Source organism: Lissotriton helveticus, chromosome 7, assembly GCF_964261635.1.
Source record: "Lissotriton helveticus chromosome 7, aLisHel1.1, whole genome shotgun sequence".
Taxonomy (NCBI): Eukaryota; Metazoa; Chordata; class Amphibia; order Caudata; family Salamandridae; genus Lissotriton; species Lissotriton helveticus.
In genome coordinates, this window is record NC_136068.1 from 1,436,891,298 (window position 1) to 1,436,904,269 (window position 12,972).

A 12,972-nucleotide genomic window follows, 5' to 3' on the forward strand; every position below is an offset into this window, starting at 1 on the left:
TTTAGAACTGCCCTCTGTAACAATCATGGTCTCCTCACCAGTCTCTAAACACGGTGCATTCTTCAGTTCCATCCTGCAGGATCAGTTGTTTGTCTTTTTCAAATTTGATGTTAACCAAAACCTTTCGATTTTACTAAAATTATCTGTAGAATATACTTACTTATAGTGACTTTCAGACACTCCTTTTCCACTGGTCTGTTGTTGAATCATTCAATTTTTCTTCCACCCACTGTAGGATACGGGATTGAGCAATGGGTCAGCCCACTTCAGTCACTGGCTAGGGACATCATTTTGCTCTTTCACAAGGAGACCATCCTCACACTAAGTAGTGCCGGGAAATGCTCAGCAATGTGTGCTTTCTGGGCTCAAATAAAAAATGTTGTTTACAGATATTTTGTTTGTTATATTGACAAAGGCCAGGCAGCTCCCCCATCAATAAAGCAGTACAATGACGTAAACCATGAAAAAACAAGCATTGTCAAGGCCAGAGCCAAAGTCTGTCATTTGCTGCCTGCGGACTGCACAGCTATTGGCTTCGACAATGCTTGTTTTTTATTGCTGTGAATGTAATCTTTCCCTGCTGATGTTTTAATAACATTGGTTCCTGCTCTTTAGTAAAAGACCATCTCATTCCCCACAGAATATGTGGATTTAAAAATTTTGGGGACAAACGAACACCCACTGTAGAAAGCGATTTTGCTGAAATGCTGATTGCGTTAATCCCCCAAAAATGTGCTTTAAAACTGAAAGAACTATGCTTGACAAGAAGACTTTATTATAAGTTATGATTTGTTCCGTATTAAATGTTGTGCCCAGGATGCCATGTTTACAAATGAACTGCATGTAATGTGTTTAAGGAAGTCCAAGAAGTTTCAGTGAATGTTCCACGTTTAGGAAAAAACATTGTTGGTTTGTCAAATGCAGATAACCACCTTTATTCCATTAGAAAAGGAAAAGTGTAATAAGGAACGCTCTAATGCTAGTGAGATCTCGCAAGAACTGAAGAAAAGACCAAGATCTTATAATAAGAATCAAACTCTCTGTGGCCATTTTGAAAAGTGACAAGAATATTTATGGCACCCCCGTCCGAGGATAAATCACCTCATCATGAGATCACATTAAAATCAATTCCTAAATCACAGAGATATACCCAATAAAGCATGAAGCAAAGAATCATGTCAGGGAGATCTTAGATCGGTTCCATGTTAACATATTGATTGCAAAAATATAGTTGAAAAAATATCGATGTAAAAATATCAATTACAAAAATATCAGATCCTATACTTAAACAGGTAAGTACAATAATATCGACTCAAAAATATCGATGTAAAAAATATAAATGTAAAAAATATCGACTTTAAAAAATAACATAAATTAAAATAAATAATTTAAAAAATATGAATATTAAAAATAAAATAAATTGATTTAAATTAAACTAATTATAACAAATACACTTAATTTATTAAATATAAATACAAACATATTTATATATACATATATTTACTTAAATATATTTTATTAACTATTATCTTTATTTAATTTATAAACTGTTTTAATTATATAAAAATAAAATAAACACATAAATAATTTAAAATAAAATATTCTATATTTAATTAACACATTAAACTATTGAAAAAATATTGCATACATTTAATAACAAAATAAAAACATTAGCAGTAACAAAAGCGCTGGATAGGGTAGGGGTAAAAATTACTATTCCCACTCCAATGAGTGCAACAGTAGGAAAAGCGCAGGAAAGCTTAGGGGTAAAACTTACTATTCCCACTCCAGTGAGTGCAGCAGTAGGGAACGCGCTGGATAGCAGAGGGGTACATTGTACTATCCCCACTCCAGTGAGTGCAACAGTAGGGAAAGCGCTGGATAGCGGAGTGGTCAAAATTACTATTCCCACTCCAGTGGGTGCAACAGTAGGGAAAAGGCTGGATAGCGTAGGGGTAAAAATAACTATTCCCACTCCAATGAGTGCAACAGTAGAAAAAGTGCTGGATAGCGGCGGGGTAAAAATTACTATTCCCACTCCAATGAGTGCAACAGTAGGGAAATCGCTGGATATCGGAGGGGTAAAATTTACTATTCCCACTTTAGTGAGTGCAACAGTAGGGAAATCCCTGGATCCCAAAACAATAACAAATAAAACCATCAACATTTTTATTACATTTACTTTCCAATATTAACATAATTAATATATAAATGTGAATATATTATTATTAACAAAGATAATAAAAAATGACCCATTATTTAACATTATAAAATCCACAACACACACCTACAATTAATTATACAATTAAATTGAATAATTACTAATTAATTAATGAAAATTAATGTATTATTATGTATTAATTAATCAATAAAAAAAATAATTACTTATCACCTTTTTACTTATCACCTTTCACACCATTTACAAATATTAACACCAAAACACACACCTACAATTAATTACACAATTACAATTATTAATTACTAATTAATTGATGGTAATTAACTTAAAAGTATTTAATAATTAATCAATTTCTATTTATTAATTACCACCTTTCACACAATTTACACATATAAACACCAAAACACACACACCTAAAATTAAGTACACAATTACAATTAATAATTACTAATTAATTGATGGCAATGAACTTAAAAGTATTTAATAATTAATCAATATTTTTTTATTAATTACCACCCTTCACACAATTTACACATATAAACACCACAATACACACCTAAAATTAATTAAGCAATTAACCTCATTGTTTAATTGACTAATTAAAATTAATTAACAACTAATTATTAAACTATTATTAATTAATCTATTAACACATTAATTAATCTATACATTTTATAAAATTGAATTACTTCCCACCCTATTTCCCTATAAACCCACAACCAGCTACTGAACTAAAAACGCAGAATTAAACTTAAAATAAATTAATAACTAGTAAAACTCTAAAACATATAAAATAACAAACAATTCACATTAAAAACACTTAAATACATACAATTATTAATAAATCGATATTTTCGTAAACTATATTTTTGTAAACGATATTTATTACAAAGATATTTATGTAATCGATATTACTTACCTGTCAGTCGATATTCTTGTCAACTATATTTTTGTTCTCAATATTTCTTCTCCATGATATTTTTGCGGCGATATTTCTGTCTGACGATATTTTTGCGGCAATATTTCTACTCTGCACCCTTAGATCAACTTGAGTATCAGGGTGTGATTGGGAATTGCACCTCACCTATGAATAATCCCTTGTTTCCCATGACGAAACCAGATAATTCATATTGACTGGTCTAAGATTACAGACATTTAAATGCATCCAAACACACATTTGCTGAGTGTTGCACTAATGAATAACTTAGGGTCCATTAGGATGGCGGACGGACAAAGTCCGTCCGCCATCCTGTCAGGGGCCGGTACCGTCCGCCACAAGGGCGGAGGAACCGTGCCCCCAATTAGGATGCACCCGCCACAGTGGCGGGTGCATCCCACATTTTTAACATTGTGGCGGACGGTGCTTGAAGTACCAGCCGCCGCAATGTGAAAAATGCTTGTTGTGCGTTTCACAGCACAACATGACAGGCACCGCGCGGTGCCTGCCATGTTGTGCTGAGAAACGCAGGGGGCTACCATAGGTACCCCCCATGTGCACCCCACATCCCACCTTTACCCTGGGGGCCCGCAACGGGCCCCCAAAGCAGGAACCGTATGCCTTTTCGTGGCGGTATTGCCGCCACGGAAAGGCATTCCTCCCAGGCCATCCTAATATGGCTGGCGGTGTCTGATAGACACCGCCACCATATCAGGCCTCTGCCACGGTCCCCCCGCCATTGTAATATGGCGGGGGGAAAAAGGCGGCGGACGGGCAAGGATGGCGGACGGATCGCCACCGCCTGCATGGCGGTGGCGATCCGTCCGCCATCCTAATGGACTCCATAGTGTGGAAAAAAAACCACTAGAAATCTCAATCAGATTTTTCGGCCAAAATATAGCACCTGGAAGCAGATACATGACAGAATTCTCAGCACTAGGCTCTCAACGTCAATTTTGTCAATTACCCCAGGGGTATCAGAATAGCCCTGGGTTGTTTTCAGCCAGTGTAACAGAGTTACTTCAACATTTTGTGAGGAGGCATTGTCCTATGTAGATGGTATCTATCTAAAGGACGATGAATTAATCGAACACTTGTCTAGGGTGAACAACATAATTCGTGGGTTTACCCACCTGCGATACAAATTTAAATTTAAAAAAATCAGAAAATTGCCCACCTCAGAGTCCTACTTTTAAGGTATGAATTGTCAAGTCAAGGCAAGAGCCTGGCGGCACAATTTATAGAAAATTTCCACTGCTCCAACCTCCACCGACTCTGAAAAGATTACAACCCAATATAGGATTCTTGAATTTTGGCAGGACACACATTTTGGATTGCGCAGAAAGAGTGAAACCTTTGTACGACTCAGTTAGGCATGATTTTCCGTACATCATTGGATACAAGAAAATACTGATAATTTATGTTCTGTACAAGCTGACATGATAGCTTTCAAACATTTACACACATGCATGTTAACACAAATAACCTGGTGATCCTCGTAGTCCCTGGTCCAACTGGGTACACATACATCACATATATATAGCATACAAATCACATTTGTACATGAGCGCCGAAATGCGTTTTGCACCAACTGAAAAGTCACTCACAGCAGTGCAGACTTCTGTAGTGAGAGTGAGAGCACTGGCACAGGGGAAACCCATAATTGTCATGACCCTGGTTCCCACCCAAGAGGCCGTTACAAAGGCAAGCATCCCGAATGCTAAAGCATTGCATCCACAATGGATTCAATGGGCTAACTCTCTCACTGTAACAGATGTAGATTCCAGATGTGTTTCTACATTACAAACACAAGCATCCCTGCAGTACGAACAAGAATATCCTCTGCCGAATGAACTAATGACCCTAAATCAATATGAATGTATCATTTATACCAATGGATCTGCCCAGACGGCCGTAGGAACAAAACAACAACATTCTCCAGCATGCACAATTGTAAAAGGGCACATGCAGGACGGAAAATTCCTTCCTGGAAAACCACACACACAGTCTCTAGCGACTGTACGGCACCGGCAGAACTAAAAGCCCTGATACTGGCACTACGAAATATGGATCATGAATTCCCCACACTCATAGTGTGTGCTATTCATTTTACTGTTTTCAGTCTTATAACAAATATTTACATTTTGGGGCCAGAAAAGATTTAGGGATTCCAAAGGTTGCACAGTGAAGCACAAGATGCTTTGGGACCAGGTGGCAAAGCTGAACGAATGCCTGCCACAGTCTCATGTTATTCAAACATTGAGTCATCCATGTGTTTGCGTTAATGTTGAAGGTAGTTCAATGGCAGATGAAGCTGCCAAGGCAACACTACACACTGCTGCTGTTGCTGCAATAACTCTCTCCAGTACGAAGATAGTTGGAACAACTATGACAGCTGTCAGTACCATGCGCAACAGTTCAGCCCTGCCGAAAGGCTTTCTACTCAAGTACTCTCACAAGTTAGTCACACAAAACATTCTGTATTGTCAAATTCCAGGAGTCGGGATAGAGTAATACCAAACACTGATCGCAGATTGGGATTGATACTGGCTGCACACGAGGGTCTGGGTTCAGCACATGCAGGGATTACTGCTACAGTTTCACTACTAAAGCGCTATTGGTGGCCAGGTCCTGCTAAGCAGACAATAGACTTTTTTCTCAGATGAGGCATCCGCCAGCAGATGAAGGGCTCCACCGTAGCACGTCCACCGCAAACACCTTTATTGATCCCAGACAAACCCTCATGCGTGTGTCTATTTGGGTCCCTGCGACCCCTTACACTCTGTTATGTTATGTTATGTTAAGTCATTTATAAAGCGCAAACGGTTACCCTGAGGTGTCCTGGCGCTCGTTATTTCTCCTTACAGCCACAGCCTGAGTCTGCTAAAAGGCCGTCTAATTTGAAAACAACCACGTTTTCAAGGCCTTTCTAAAAGCCAATAGATCAGTGGTCCCTCTAAGATAGGGAGGGAGATTATTCCAAGCCTTGGCTGCTCCATAGATGAATCTCCGTCCACCCCAAGAGACTTTTTTTGTAGATGGGACAACAACCAGTTTGGCACCTGATGAGCGTAATTTTCTACTAGGTGAGTTCCACAAAAAGTGTTTTTGAAAGAATTCAGGTCCTTTGAATTGCAGTGCCTTGTGCACTATACATAAGGTTTTGAACAGTACTCGCTTCTTTACAGGGAGCCAGTGTAATTTCCTTAAACCATTTATAACCGATGTAAATTTGGGCACCCCTGTCAGAAGTCGGGCTGCCGCATTTTGTAATCTTTGCAATTTATTTATACATCTTTCCTGCATATTCGGGTAAAGCCATTGCAATAATCAATCTTTGACATTGCAAGTGCAGTAACCACTGTTTTCCTACTTCCAAATGGAAGTAGGAAAACACTCTGAAGGGACTAACAAGTGCATCTTAGTGGCAGTAGATTTATGATCTAGATTCCTGTGGGTTTGACCCAAGCGCTTGGCCGACACTCAAACTATTATAAAAGATTTGCGTGTCTTTATCGGCACACGCAATTGGCACACTACATTCCGACCAGGATCCGGCGTTTAGCTCTCAGGCTTACAAAGAAGCCATGGGAAGTTTAGGAGTGGCCTCTTGCGATACTCCTCCCCTATCATCCTGAGGGAAATTCGGTAGTCAAGAGGAAAAACCGTGACTTAAAATAGTCCCTAACAGCAAGGGTATTAGATTCGGGTGGCACTTGGGTCAATCTGTTCGGATTGACTGATCTCCTGAGGTGGAAAGCCGGGAGCGCGACTTGTTATTTTAAATATTTGAGAGTCACTATTGTTTGTGTTTTTAACTCACCCCTCCTGCACCTCTCAGGGCACTTGCTTGCTCCTGACCAGGCCGCGCAGCCGATTTCAGCGCTGCCGCGGAAGCTGCATTAAACAATTCTTGCCGCCATCACCGGCAGTCACAGAGGCCACGCCCCTTCCTGAGGCCACGCCCCCCGCCGAACCCACATAAAAGGCGTTGACTACAAACGCCGTCAGATTGACTGATCTCCTGAGGCGGAAAGCCGGGAGCGCGATTTGTTATTTTAAATATTTGAGAGTCACTATTGTTTGTGTTTTTAACTCACCCTTCCTGCACCTCTCAGGGCACTTGCTTGCTCCTGTCCAGGCTGCGCAGCCGATTTCAGCGCTGCCGCGGAAGCTGCCTTAAACAATTCTTGCCGTCATCACCGGCAGTTACAGAGGCCACGCCCCTTCCTGAGGCCACGCCCACCCTTCCCTGTCCTTTTTCCATAAATTATGTGCCTCTTTTGGGCGCGCAGCAGGAGGGCGCAGCGGGCGCGCCGTTTGCACGCCGGAGGCGCGCCTAAGGCAAGCCCGTCTGCGCCCGTCCACGCCAAGGTAGCGCCATGTGCCAGCTATGCTGCCTGTTTCGACCTACCTGTTCATAATCAGCTACCTTCTGGCCCTCCCTACTAAGAGAGATGCTCATACAACTCGGTAAGCTACATGCTGACAAAGGAACGTTCTCCCTGCTTCACACGGCCCTCCCACGAGCTGATTTTCTGGGCAATGATTTATTAAAATGTGGGCTTCTGAATGTGAGGTCCCTGCCTAGGCACAGCACTGAGATCCAGCTACTGATTGAAACTCATGAATTAGATATCCTATTCATGACGGAAACGTGGACTCGTCCTGACTGCCTGGTCGACCCTGGCTTTGCATGCCCTCCTGGGTTTACATTTTTACATACTCCTAGGACTAGGGGGAGAGGTGGGGGGTGGGTGTGATTTTTATTGCATCCTGTAACATTAAGGTTTTGGCTTTAGATCTACCTGAGGACATTGAACTCTTAGGCTTATCAATTCAGGCCCACTCCGGGACTACTGTTACCGGGGTACTTTGCTATCGCCCACCTGGTGCGTTTAGCCTTCAGCAACAACAAATGCTATTGGCTTCTCTGACTAACATCGCACTTTCCCATCACAAGTTGATTATTCTTGGTGACTTTAATCTTTGGCGCAATGGCGCCCTTGACTCAGGTCTTCGCAATTTATCTCAATCCTGCGAAAGCTTCGGCCTCTCCCAGTTGGTTACTGGATCAACCCATAAGGCGGGACACCTTTTAGACCTGTTGTTTGCGGTTCCCCATCTGGTGGCGATGGGGGAAACCTTGCCTATGGAGTGGACAGACCACTCACTTGTCAAATTTTTCATACACAGGGACGGTGGCCATTTTAAAGCGCCTGTGTTGACTAGGAAATTTAGCTGCAGAGACTGGAGAGCTATTACTCGTCTGCACTCCCTTGGTGAAGTGTTCCAGGTGGAGCAACTCTTTGATGAGGACAAGCAAGTAGAGGAAAATTACACCTCACTTTGCTCCGGCATTACAGCTACTCTTAACGCTCATGCTCCTCTAAAAACTCGTAGCTGTAAGGGCAATGGCTCCGCTCCTTGGTTCAACGATACCTTAAAAAATCTGAAGCAGGGTTGCAAACAAGCCGAGCGAAGGTGGAGACGTGACTACATTGAAACCTTTAAGGAGGTGTGGAAAAACAAGGTTCGTGAATATAAGAACCTGATTAAGAAATCTAAAGCTGAATACTATTCTTCTTTGATTTGTAACTCCGCCAACAATTCTAGAAGCCTTTTTAATATACTGAATAGTGTTACTAACCCTGAATGCGCCAAAAAATTGAACACATTATTAGGGACCTGGAAGTCTCTCCGGTTTCCGGCCCTCTCTCTAACCTTAGAGTGGGGTCCCTAGTGGACCAGTTGGCGCCGGATTAACTTTTATTTGAGTTTCCTCCTCTTACGTATGAGGCCTTTAGTAAACTAGCCAGTGGGATTTCATCCGGTTCCCCCCTAGACCCTGTTCCTCATAAAATTTGGAAGGAATTTGAGAAGGAACTTTTCCCTTCACTCCACCTAATCTGCAATCAATCCCTGGTGACTGGTACTGCCCCAGCTCAATGGAAGAGGGCGTTAGTATCTCCTCTGCTAAAAAAGCCCTCTCTCAACCCAGATTGTTCTAAAAACTACCGACCCATCTCCCTGCTACCGTTTCCAGCCAAGATTGTTGAACGGCTGGTCAGTAACACCCTTTCCAACCATCTGGAACGTCATCAACTTCTTGATGTTGATCAATTTGGCTTCCGGCCTGCCCACGGAACCGAAACCGCCCTAATCACCGCTATGGACGAGCTTCAGAGACGTGCAGACAGAAAGCAGGCAGCGTTTCTGATCCTGCTTGATATGTCTGCCGCCTTTGACACGTTGAACAATAAGATTTTGCTGAAGCGGCTATTTGAGGCAGGAGTAAGAGGGTCGGCGCTGCAGTGGTTCCACTCATTTCTGCAAGATAGGCAGCAGGCGGTGTCTATCCCCCCTTTTCAGTCAGCTTTTACTCTGATTTCGCATGGGGTTCCCCAGGGCTCAGCAATCAGCCCAATCCTTTTTAACCTTTATCTTCGACCCTTGATCACACTTATCAAAAGCTTTAATATTAAGATTGTCAATTATGCAGACGACACGCAGTTGATCCTCTCCTTGGAAGGTGAGGATTCTACATCTGTGGAGGTTTTCCACAACTGCCTGCGTGATATATCTCGTTGGCTAAAGGACAACTCCCTCCAATTTAATGCAGGGAAGACGGAGGTGCTCGTCAGCGCTGGAACTAAGATCTCCCGGCCACTCCCAGATAACTTCTGGCCCCCGGAAACAGGGACCATAGTCCGTCCGGTGGAATCAGTCCGCAATCTGGGGGTCATGCTGGATCACAGGCTCAGTATGGAGACGCACATACAAAAGGTGACTGCCTGTTGTTTTGCCATCCTCCGCTCCCTAAGGAAAGTCCTGCCTCTCTTACCTTCCTACGCCCGTGCCCAAGTGTAAGATGTACCATCCTCAGCAGACTGGACTATTGTAATGCCCTTCTGCTTGGATCCCCTGGGTTCTTGCTGGATAGGCTCCAAAGGGTCCAGTCAGCAGCTGCTAAATTGGCCTTGGGGCTCCCGAGAAGAGCACCCGGACCATCCTCTCTGGGCAAACTACACTGGTTACCAGTGAGACAGAGGATACAATTCAAGGCCCTTTGCATAGTCTTTAGGGCTCATCATGGAATTGGCCCTGCTTCCCTTCTGCTTTGCCTGGTATACCCTGACTAGGCAACTTCGTTCTTCTGAGGCCAAGCTTGCAGTTGTTCCCAGATTCAGGAAAGTCAGAGCCGGAGGCAGATCCTTCGAGGTTGCAGCTGCCAGACTCTGGAACACGCTCCCGGCCGACATTAGGCATACCAATGAACTACTCCCATTTAGGAGAAGGATCAAAACCTGGGTATTTCCCACTATAACCGCCTGATAATTCACGCCCCTGTGATCATTTCCTTTCTCATCTGATCTAGTCAGCGCCAGGATGCCTGCAATGGTGGTAGTGCGCTTAACAAATGCCATAAATAAATAAATAAATCACCTATATGGGGTTCAGATAGCACATACCAACATGCAAGAGAAATACCTGGGGATTCGTATACCTTATGAACTCCTGTTTGGGGTAAGGATCTGGTATCCGACCTCGATAGTGTCAGCACAATGGAGCCTGAAACCCAATTTGACCTCAATAATCTTTTGGATTTTTAACAGGACCTAAAAGAATACATAGCTATACAAAGCAAAATCCAAGTAAAACGCACCTCCACTGGGGATGTGAAAACTGTAATGGAAAGAAAGAATTTGGGCATGTACCTGTGCTAAATGTCAAAGGAACCAGAACTGTTTATCTTCTGCCACTTACTGGCCGAAGAGACAAAAGGTTTGTCTCAATTGATCTGATCAAACCACATTATGTGCTGATTCTCAACAGTATGCCACATGGGCTCCTGGATAGCCACCACACTCCTCTCGCTACTGTACAGGAAGTTCAGATGGAGGCATTGATAACGACTGAAGACTTCACTTTCCAAAGAGAAGCTGTGAATGACAATGAAATTATGCTTCTCCCAGTTGAAACAACTACAACTGTACAATTAACAGAAATTTCTGTTAAAAAAATGGACAAAGTCCATGTCAACATGTCACAGATTGAGTCATCTACCAGTTCTGCAAAAGCTGCTGAGCTACCAAGCATAGGCCAACGGCATCTGGCTACTTTGTGCATTATGATGAATTCTCATCAGATCCAAGTGAACCTGAGCAGCAGACACTGCCTTTCCCTTTCAAGTTCAGAGTTTATGCTTTCTATCCTTGGCTGACAAAGGCTTACTTCGTTGTTCCCTGGATACATCTATGGATTCCAATTGGATTACTTATCCTGGTACTTTAGATTGGTATAGTAACTGTCTTTTTCCTACTTTTGAACGGACAGTTGCTCCCAGAACGTACTGCAGTACAACTCGTGAACGTAGTTCTCAAACCACATGCATCATCACACCGTGAACTAAAAGACTTGTCCCTAGTGAACATTTCAGTGGTTCCAGTTCCTTAAGGAATTGTATGGGACAGGGTACTGTATGATGTATATGGTGCTACTGAACGTTTGAAAATTCCATTTTTGTCTAAAGTTTCTTCAAATTACATCATGACCGCTAGTACTTTCTGTGATGATTGGGACATTGAAATTTGCTTTCAGATTTAGAGCAATCAGCAGCATTTTCTAATGATGAACTGTTAGACCTTACAACAATAGAGGGTTTGGATTCTAATCAGTAAGGCTGAGCCCCATTTCCGCAATAAACTAAAAAATGCCAGCACTGATCCATTATTGACCTTTCAGAACCGGAAGATTGAAAAAAACAATGCCACCACAGAATTTCAATTTCTATCTGAGTTAATCAAAACTTATTTTTAACCATAGACAAAATTAAATTCAGCAAACACAATTTCATATCATTAAAATCTTTCACACATATTCATCATCCTCATATCACCAACAAACAACTATTCTTCTTTCATCACAGTATTTCACACACATTCATTTCACTTACAAAACCCATTCAGACCTGCTTTTTCACCACACCTTACAAACTCAACTCCAAATCACACTTCCCATACATTCCAACAACCGATACTCAGCTCACTTTTCGAAAAAATGTCTTTTCAATCAAACTTTATATATCACAACAAAAAAATGGGCCAAAAGACAAAGCAAATTACAATGATTCCAAACTTTTTGATTCATTGCATAATATACATAAAAAATTGGCACGAACAAAAGGGCGACACGTTTCGAACCCCTCTAACTACGGGGTTCTCTTCAGGACCAGAAAGCTTAATATATAATGCCGCCAGATCAGCCGATCCATGCACCATACTCTCAAAACATCTTATATTTTGTTAAGGCGATAGAGTAAAGAACGAATTCCAAAGTGTCCCCACAGTAATTTTGGAAGTTCCAACTGGAAGTCCTAGCTCTGCTCTTTTGGCGATTTTCAGCCCAGCAACGCGAGCTTGATTTTCAACGTACATCACACACCTTGTTTCCTTTGGCGTGACTGACTCTTCAGCTTCTTTCTTCATGAATGGCCGGAACGTTTAGCCATGTGTTTGTTGAATTTAATTTTGTCTATGGTTGAAACTAAATTTTGATTAACTCAGTTAGAAATTGAATTTCTGTGGTGACATTGTTTTTTTCAATGTTCTGGAACTGTTAGACCTGGCATCTTTTGGCTTGTTTCCCCTGTCTGTTTGCTTTCTGACCTCCCAGTTTTGACTTGGTTTTTGCTGGTTTACTGTCTCTGCACACTTTCTCACTGCTGTTCAGTGTCAAAGTGGGAATGCTCCTGTTGCAAATGGTGTTTCTATGATTGGCATATTTAATTTACTGGTAAGTCACCAGTGCAGGGCACTGAGAGTGCCAGGGCCTGTAAATCAAATGCTACTAGTGG